The 9,552-nt window shown below is 43.7% G+C and overlaps 1 pseudogene; it reads left to right on the top strand.

Annotated features, from left to right (window-relative positions):
* The first annotated feature begins 419 nt into the window (after positions 1 to 419).
* On the top strand, positions 420 to 1,726 carry LOC115899043 (annotated as a pseudogene).
* Positions 1,727 to 9,552: the final 7,826 nt, after the last annotated feature.

The following is a 9,552-nucleotide window of genomic DNA, read 5'->3' as shown; positions in this document are numbered from 1 at the left end:
GGCGGGCGCCTGTAGTCCCAGCTACTCCGGAGGCTGAGGCAGGAGAATGGCGTAAACCCGGGAGGCGGAGCTTGCAGTGAGCTGAGATCCGGCCACTGCACTCCAGCCTGGGCGACAAAGCCAGACTCCGTGTCAAAAAAAAAAAAAAAAAAAAGAAAATGTGGCACATATACACTATGGAATACTATGCAGCCATAAAAAAGGATGAGTTCGTGTCCTTTGTAGGGACATGGATGAAGCTGGAAACCATCATTCTGAGCAAGCTATTGCAAGGACCAAAAACCAAACACCGCATGTTCTCACTCATAGGTGGGAATTGAAGAATGAGAACACTCGGACACAGGGTGGGGAACATCACACAATGGGGCCTGTCGTGGGGTGGGGGAGGGGGAGGGATAGCATTAGGAGATATACCTAACGTGAATGATGAGTTAATGGGTGCAGCACACCAATATGTCACATGTATACATATGGAACAAACCGGCAGGTTGTGCACTGGTACCCTAGAACTTAATGTATATATAAAAAAAAATGCACTCTGTAGAAACACCTTATAAATGTAAGATATGTGGGAAAGGCTTTTATTTTGCCAAGTCATTTCAAATACATGAAAAATCTTACACTGGAAACGCTATGAGTGTAAGAAATGTGGTAAAGTCTTTGTTTCTTTCACTTCCCTTTGATATCATGAAAGGACTCACACTGGAGAGAACCCCTATGAGTGTAAGCAATGTGGGAAAGCCTTCAGATCTACCTCACACCTTCGAAATCATTGTAGGACTCACACTGGATAGAAACCCTATGAATATTAGCAATGTGAGAAAGCCTTCAGATCTGTCAAAAATCTTTGAATTCATAAAAGGACACACACTGGAGAGAAACCCTATGAATGTAAGGAATGTGGAAAAGCATTCCATAATTTCTCTTCTTTTCAAGTACATGAAAGGATGCACAGAGGAGAGAAGCCCTATGAATGTAAGCATTGTGGGAAAGCATTCAGATCTGCCAAGATCCTTTGAATACATGCAAAACACACACTGGAGAGAAACCCTATGAATGTAAAGAATACAGGAAAGCATTCAGCTTGCCTACTTCCTTTCATAGACATGAAAAGACTCACACTGGAAGGAAACCCTATGAAGGCAAACAATATGGCAAAGTTTTCACTTCTTCCAGTTCTCTTCAGTATCATGAACTCACACTAGGGAGAAACCCTATCAATGTAAGCAATGTGTGAAAGGCTTTATTTCTTCCACTTCTTTTCAATATCATGAAAGGACTCACATGGGAGAGAAACCCTATGAGTGTATGCAGTGTGGGAAAGCCTTCATTTCTTCTAGTTCCCTTCGATACCATGAAAGAACTCACATTGGAGAGAAGCTCTGTGAATGTAAGCAATGTGGAAAGCCTTCAGATCAGCCTCACACCTTCAAATCCATGGAAGGACTAACACTTGAGAGAAACCCTATGAATGTAAGCAGTGTGGGAAAGCATTCAGACCTGACAAGATTCTTTGAATACACATAATGAATGTAAACAATTAACTGTTTATAATAACTGTATACTAACAAATGTTATTTTTAAATGATTAAGCTATAATAGTAAGGCTGGGTGCTGCGGCTCATGCCTGTAATCCTAGCACTTTGTGAGGCCAAGGCAGGTGGATCACGAGGTCAGGAGATCGAGGCCATCCTGGCTAACACAGTAAAACCCCGTCTCTACTAAAAATACAAAAAATTAGCCGGGCATGGTGGCGGGTGCCCAGCTAGTCAGGAGGCTGAGGCAGGAGAATGGTGTGAACCCAGGAGGCAGAGCTTGCAGTGAGCCAAGATTGCGTCATTGCACTCCAGCCTGGGCGACAGAGTGAGACTCTGTTTCAAAAACCAAAAAAAGCTATAATAAAATACTCCATTGGTGTCATGTATTAGGTCAACCTTATACTGTTAAATTGTTGAATTTGGACATTGTGAGTCAGTATAACCATGTGGATAAAATGCCAGGCATCTTTTTCCTCGGAAATTTTACTTTTAATGCTTATGTACTTAAATTTGTATCTCAACCCTAATTTTTCTTTTCCTTTCTTTTCTTTTCTTTCTTTTTTTCAGAAAAAATCTCACTCTGTCACCCAGGCTAGAGTGCAGTGGCATGATCTCAGGTAGCTGCAACCTCTGCCTCCAGGGTTCAAGCAATTCCCCTGCCTCAGCCTTCTGAGTAGCTGGGACTACAGGCGTGTGCCACCACGCCAGGCTAATTTTTTGTATTTTTTAGTAGAGACAGGATTTCACCATATGGGCCAGGCTGGTCTTGAACTCCAGAACTCATGATTCACCTGCCTTGGCCTCCCAAAATGCTGGGATTACAGACATGAGCCATCGTGCCCAGCTGCAACCCTATTTTTCATTCAGTCATAATACCAATAGTTAGCTCATGTACTTCTGAGTGCCTTCTTCCCCAAAACCAGCAGTGCCATACCTGCTGTCAGCAAGGGTGTAATATACCATAGTGATAAAGATGACCAAAAGCCATAAATAACTGTGAGATGTATGAGAATTACAAGTCACATTAGTAAGAAGAGAAAACTTTTGGCCATGTTTATGATTTGAAATATGTTTTCCTCTATATATTTTTATGTACAAATGTGGGTTTAGGTAAGAAATAACTTTTAATTCTAAACCTTGAAGTCAGCTTGTCATTAAAATAGGTCATAACAAAAAGGTCTAGGTACTGAACTTGTAAGTAAAAATAAATATTAATTAAATATATTATTTCCTTTAGAAATATAGTTTCAAAATGCTCTTGTTTTTGTCCTGATCCATCGTGGTCACTGAGGAGCATCATGTCTCTCCAACAGTAAAAGACTTGGCCTTGGCTGGGCATGGTGGCTCACGCCTGTAATCCCAGCACTTTGGGAGGCTGAGGTCAGGAGTTCAAGACCATTCTGACCAATATGATCAAACCCTATCTCTACTAAAAATAGAAAAATTAGCAAGGTGTGGTGGCATGCTCCTGTAATCCTAGCTATTTGGGAGGCTGACACAAAAGAACCACATGCATACAGGAGGCAGAGGTTGCAGTGAACTGAGGTCACACTGTTGCACTCTAGCCTGGGCAACAAGAGCAGAACTGTGTCTCAAAAAAAACAAAAAAAAAAAAGACTTGGCCTTGTGTTGAGGGGAGGTCATCTGTAGACTCCTGGACCCGTTTTTGCCTTACTTATGCTCTAAAGACTAAAATATTTCCTAAAATGTATGGGCACTATTTACCAGAAAGTACTTTAGTTAAAACATGAATTCATTTATGCCTTATAAAGCTGTATTTTTTCAAATTGCTTTACTGAGTCATAGGAGGCTAATAAATTTGTGTAAATTGTCAAAATACAAGCCTGTCTTTCTCTGATAATGTGCTATTGATGCTAACTTGTCAACAGCCTGCTTATCTCAGCAGTGTGAAGTTAACAGCAACATGGAAAAGTTTCTTATCTATATCATGTGATGGCATAGACCAATTCAGTCACTTCCTTTTAGGTGCCAATGAAGCTGCTCTTCAGAAACGGTTATTTAAAACTCCCTAAGTTCAAAATCCAGGCACCACAGGATGCAGCATCAGCCACTGACCAAACCCCCTCTGTGTGTGGAGGTGACATACCCAGTCCCAGATAATGTATCCACATCAGTGAAGGGTGGAATCATTGATTGTCAGATCACACAAAGTAACTCAGAGCAGGGAAGACAAGGCAGTGAAACCTGACCAGGAATGGTGGCTCACACCTGTAATCCCAGCACTTTGCTAGTCCAAAGCAGGTGAATCACTTGAGGTCAGGAGTTCAAGACAAGCCTGGCCAACATGGTGAAACCCTGTCTCTACTAAAAATACAAAAATTAGCTGGGCATAGTGGTGTGTGTGCCTGTAATCCCAGCTAATAAGGATGTTGAGGCAGGAGAATGGCTTGAACCTGGAGACAAAGATAACAGTGAACTAAGATCACACCATTGCAGTCTCCAGCCTAGTCGACACAGCGAGACTCCTCTCAAGAGAAGAAGAAAAAAAAAGAGTTGGGTGCACCTGAATCCAACCCCTGCCTCATCCTTCTCCCTTGAAGGCCAAATACACCCTGATACTTTTCACCAAAAAGTAGAAACAACACAGTTCACTTGATCCCAAATGTGACTTTCCACAGGATGCAAGCACAGTGTTGGAATGGCCAATGACAGTGACAAAGTGCAGGGTGAGGGTGATGAACAGGACACACTGGAGAGCCTGACATTGGCCTGGATATGGGGGTGTCTTGATGTTTCACAAAGAGCCCAAGGAGCACCCCAAAGAGGACACTGGAGCACAGTCCCAAAGGATCTTCATATGCCAGGAACGCCACTAATTTTGGAAGTCAGCAACATTGGTGCCTGTTTGAGTCATGACCCTACACAGAGTGATTATTGAAAGCTCACACCAGGAGGGGTGACTCACACCTGTAATCCCAGCACTTTGGGAGGCCGAGGTGGGTGGATCATCTGAGGTTGGGAGTTCGAGATTAACCAGGCCAACATGGCAAAACTCCATCTCTACTAAAAATACAAGAAGTAACCAGGTATAGTGGCTCATGCCTGTAATCCCAGCCATTTGGGAGACTGAGGCACAAGAATAGCTCACACTTGCAAGGCAGAGGTTGCAGTGTGCTGAGATCATGCCGTTGCACTTCAGCCTGGGTGACAGAGCAAGACTCTGTCTCCAAAAAAGAAAAAAAGCTCACTTGGTTCTTCCCATGGTGCCCCCATTGCAGGTGTGCCAGCTACTCATGTTGACCATGGGAGGAACCCTTTATACTGAGAGAACCTCAGAGCCCTGGAAAGCTAGGGATCCACAGGCAGATGCAATAGTCAGTGATGCCCTCCACAAGTGACAGTATTATCATGGGGCTTTTCCTAGACATTTCTAGTGAAACAAATGTGGGTTTAGGTAAGAAATAACTTTTAATTCTAGACCTTGAAGTCAGCTTGTCATTAAAATAGGTCATAACAAAAAAGTCTAGGTACTGAACCTGTAAGGAAAAATAAAAATATTAAATAAATACATAAAATGTTCTTGTATATAGGCTTAGAAGAGGTCAGTCAAAAATTCAGGGGCCGCTGGGCATGATGGCTCATGTCTGTAATCCCAGCACTTTTGGGAGGCTGAGGCGAGCAGATCACTTGAGGTCAGGAGTTCAAGACCACCCTGGCCAGCGTGGTGAAACACCATCTCTATGAAAAATATAAAAATTAGCTGGGCATGGTGGCACACACCTGTAACACCAACTACTCCAGAGACTGAGGCATGAGAATCACTTGAACCAGGGAGGCAGAGGTTGCAGTGAGCCAAGATCATGGTATTGCACTCCAGCCTGGGCTACAGAACAAGACTATCTCAAAAAAAGAAAAAAGTTCAGGGACCTGGAGGAAGGAGAGAAACTGAAGCATGCTTTGGTTAATAGATATTTCATTTTGACTGATCACTAAAGAGAAAACTATTCAACTAATGGTTTGTGAGGTAAATACTGGAATTTCTAGTCTGTGTCTGGTTTGTCATAGGTAAGAAACGTGGCACCATCTAAGTCATAATGCGAAGGGTGTTTCATTGCAGTAAGATGCTCTTGCACAACACAAAGGATGGGGGATTTCATGAATCATAGCCATTTTCAGGATGACCCACCCACCCCCATATCCTTTCCACACCCCTTACTCTTTTTCTATCCGTGTCTTTGATTTGACTGGTCCTGAGTTGTATCCTTCATAGTAAGCGAGTAAATGTAACAGAACTGTGGGTAGTTCTATCAAATTATGGAACTTGAGGAGGGTGTTGTACAGGACCCAGGTCTAGATGCAGTTGCTGAGAAGTACAGGTGGCCCCTGAGGCTTTGACTTGCATCTGCCGAGTGGAGCTGTGTTGGGTGAACCAGGAACTTGTGGAGTCTCTGCTAACTCTGGATGGTTTCTGAATTCAATGGTTACATAACTGCTTAGTGCTGGAGAATTGGTTGGTGTTCAGCAAGCACCACACATTTGGTGTCAGACAAAAAGACAGCATAGGTCAGAACCTTCCACTGACTCAGTGAGTGAGTGGTCTTTGGTGGACATTGAGACCCTGGTGGAAGGACTGTGTCCACAGTGTGGGGAGGGGACAGCAGGGTGTGTGTGGAAGTCCCAGAAGTAATTTTCTGGCTGCTCACATTTCCCTCACACACTACCTAGGAGTGGGCCAGCCTGGCCTCTGTCTCCACGGTCCAAGTGGTTCCTAAACTTGAAAATGTGTAACTATTGGAGTGTGTAACTATTGGAGTGTGGGTTTCCTTGTGAGCTGTGGGTGAGGCAGGCTGCCTACCTGAGCTGCCTCCCTTTTGTTTTTTTATAGAATCTTGCTGCCGTGGAATTGCTCTTTTCCCATGCATCTGAGAATTTACTTGTTTGTTTGTGTATTTTTCAGACAGAATCTCACTCTATGGCCAAGGCTGGATCAGTGGCGCGATCTTGGCTCATTGCAACCTGTGCCTCCCAGGTTTAAGAGATTCTCCTGGCTCAGCCTCCTGGGTAGCTGGAACTACTGGCACATGTCACCACACCCTGCTTTTTTTTTTTTTTTTTTTTTATTTACAACAAGTTTTCACCATGTTGACCAGACTGGTCTCAAAGTACTGACCTCAAGTAATCCACCTGCCTCAGCCTCCCAAAGTTCTGGGATTACAGGCGTGAGCCACTGCACCTGGCTACATATAAGAATTTTATTCTGTGATTTGGGTGTTAGGATTTTAATTAGCTGGTTGGAACCTTAGTGAACGGTTTGATAATGTTTGGAGAAGGAAATCGAGTTCTTCAAATAAGCTGTTTTATGCCGAGTCAAAATAATAACAGTGTGAATACTCAGAGACGTACCACCCCCAAAAATAAATAGGCCTTGAGCAGTTCTGGTGTGTTTCCTTGGTTTCACTTATTTATTTATTCTTTTTTTTGAGACAGAGTCTCACTCTGTCGCCCAGGCTGGAGTGCAGTGGTGCGATCTCACTGCAAGCTCCGCCTCCCGAGTTCACACCATTCCCCTGCCTCAGCCTCCTGAGTAGCTAGGACTACAGGTGCCCACCACTGCTCCCGGCTAATTTTTTGAAGTTTTTAGTACAGACGGGGTTTCACCATGTTAGCCAAGATGGTCTCAATCTCCTGACCTCGTGATCCGCCCACCTTGGCCTCCCAAAGTGCTGGGATTACAGGTGTGAGCCACCGTGCCTGCCGGTTTCACTTATTTTTGATACGCAAAGGTGATCAAAGTTTTTATTCTTTTTATTGTTCTTTGTAGCTTTGTCATCTCTTTGTCACAAAGCAGAATTTTGCCACTTTTGAATTTTTAGTAACAGAATATTACCATTAATACACCATTAGTATTATGCTGAGAGGGTGTATTTCTGAGTTTTTTTGCCTGAGCCTGTTGCAAACATGCTGCTCTGTGAAGTTGTGGGTCACATAATTGACTCGCCCATTCCACTACTTAATGGCACTTGAGTTGGTTCAAGTCTATCTTTTGATTTTTTTTTTTTTTTTTTTTTTTTTTTGAGACGGAGTCTTGCTCTGTCGCCAGGGCTGGAGTGCAGTGGCCGGACCTCAGCTCACTGCAAGCTCCGCCTCCTGGGTTTACGCCATTCTCCTGCCTCAGCCTCCGAAGTAGCTGGGACTACAGGCGCCCGCCACCTCGCCCGGCTAGTTTTTTGTATTTTTAGTAGAGACGGGGTTTCACCATGTTAGCCAGGATGGTCTCGATCTCCTGACCTCGTGATCCACCCGTCTCGGCCTCCCAAAGTGCTGGGATTACAGGCTTGAGCCACCGCGCCCGGCCTTTTTTTTTTTTTTTAAGATGGAGTCTTGCTCTGTCACCCAGGCTGGAGTGCAGTGGCAGGATCTCGGCTTACTGCAACCTTTGTCTACTGGGCTCAAGCAATTCTCCTACCTCAGCCTCCTGAGTAGCTGGGATTACAGGCGCCCGCAACCACGCCCAGCTAATTTTTGCATTTTTAGTAGAGGCGGTTTCACCATGTTGTCCAGGCTGGTCTCGAACTCCTGACCTCAGGTGATCCATCCGCCTCAGCCTCCCAAAGTGCTGAGATTACAGGCATGAGCTACTATGCCTGACCTATCTTTTGATCTTATTGACAATGCTCTTCTTGTTTTTGTCTTGTTTTGTAAACAATCTGCAATTTTCACAAGTTATAGTTTGGGAGTCTGGTTTAATAACTATATTTCCTATGACTAACATATAAGGGAGCTTTACACAACTTTGTAAAGGAACTGTTAGGCTGGAATTTAGGTTGATAGAGTAAAATGGCTTACAATCTCTTGTTTCTATAGTTTGGTTTCCAGACCGAATTCTAAGGCGGTATGAAGCTACAGTAAGCCTCCATAATTCTGGATGTTCAGGACCAAAAACAGGACTTATTATTTTTGGTCTTGGAGTAGAGATTCCCTTTTCTCCCCATATCCAAGGATAAAAAGACTGTAATTTTTTGTGCTTATGTTTGTCTAAACTTTCTGTTAAGTCATTATCAACAGTTGGACTCACTAGTGTACTAGGACCGAATTGAGTTTGTCCTGTGCAATTGTGGTAGAATTGACCTCGAGGTGCCCAATCTATAACAGTTCCGAATGTATTGTTTTGTAATATCACCACACTATCGGCCACACATTCTTCCCAAACTAAACCTTTTGATTCTTTGGAAATCTCCTTGGGGCAAGGTTTCCCTTTTGGCCTACATTTTAATGATCTTTGATAAGAAAAGTCTTGTAAATAGTTTACCTGTGGTTTGAGTGACATTCCGCTTACCATGTGATAAGTAAATTTACTGGTGGGACTGACAGTAGCTACTTCTACTAACCAATTTTGAATAGCAGGCATTAAACCTGGTGGTCTCCCTAGGCAAATAGGAGGATAACGATACCCAATGGAAATAGTTATCATCATTCCTTCTTCCTCCGGTTTGTCAGGGCAACGATCATCTGTGGGACCAGGTACCCACACGCTATTATTAACATATACTTCAATAGGATTATCCATCCATGTGACTGCCCGAATTAAGGGTGGGAAAGGCACATAGGCCCAGTAGGTATAATTAGCTGCAGCTGCTCCTGCAGGCATGGGGAGACTTACCACCGTTGATACAATCATTAAAGTTGCAAGCAGCATTTTTTCTGGGGTTTGTGTCACCTTTGTGCTAGCTAGGCTTTTTCCAGCTAACGGTGTCAGCTTCTTTAACCGTGCCCAGGTCGGCAGCTCCGCCTTCTTGGTGCGTGGTGACTTCATCTGTTCTTCTGATATCATCACTTGGTTCATCCTGTGAGTCAATGGTGCTCGATTGCGGTGTTTCTGTCTCCGTGGAGGTGCTTTTCTTTGCATCTCCAATGGGTTCATTGTAGAACTTCAAATGTCTAGTGGGTATCCAAACAGGAAGCTGATTTTCTCCTGGTGAAACACAAGCAAAACCTCTTCCCCAGGTTATCACCTTCCCTATTTCCCATGTCCTACTTTTGTTGTCTTTCCACC

Source organism: Rhinopithecus roxellana, chromosome 8, assembly GCF_007565055.1.
Source record: "Rhinopithecus roxellana isolate Shanxi Qingling chromosome 8, ASM756505v1, whole genome shotgun sequence".
In the NCBI taxonomy this organism is placed as follows: domain Eukaryota; kingdom Metazoa; phylum Chordata; class Mammalia; order Primates; family Cercopithecidae; genus Rhinopithecus; species Rhinopithecus roxellana.
This window is presented reverse-complemented; position numbering and strand designations above follow the sequence as displayed.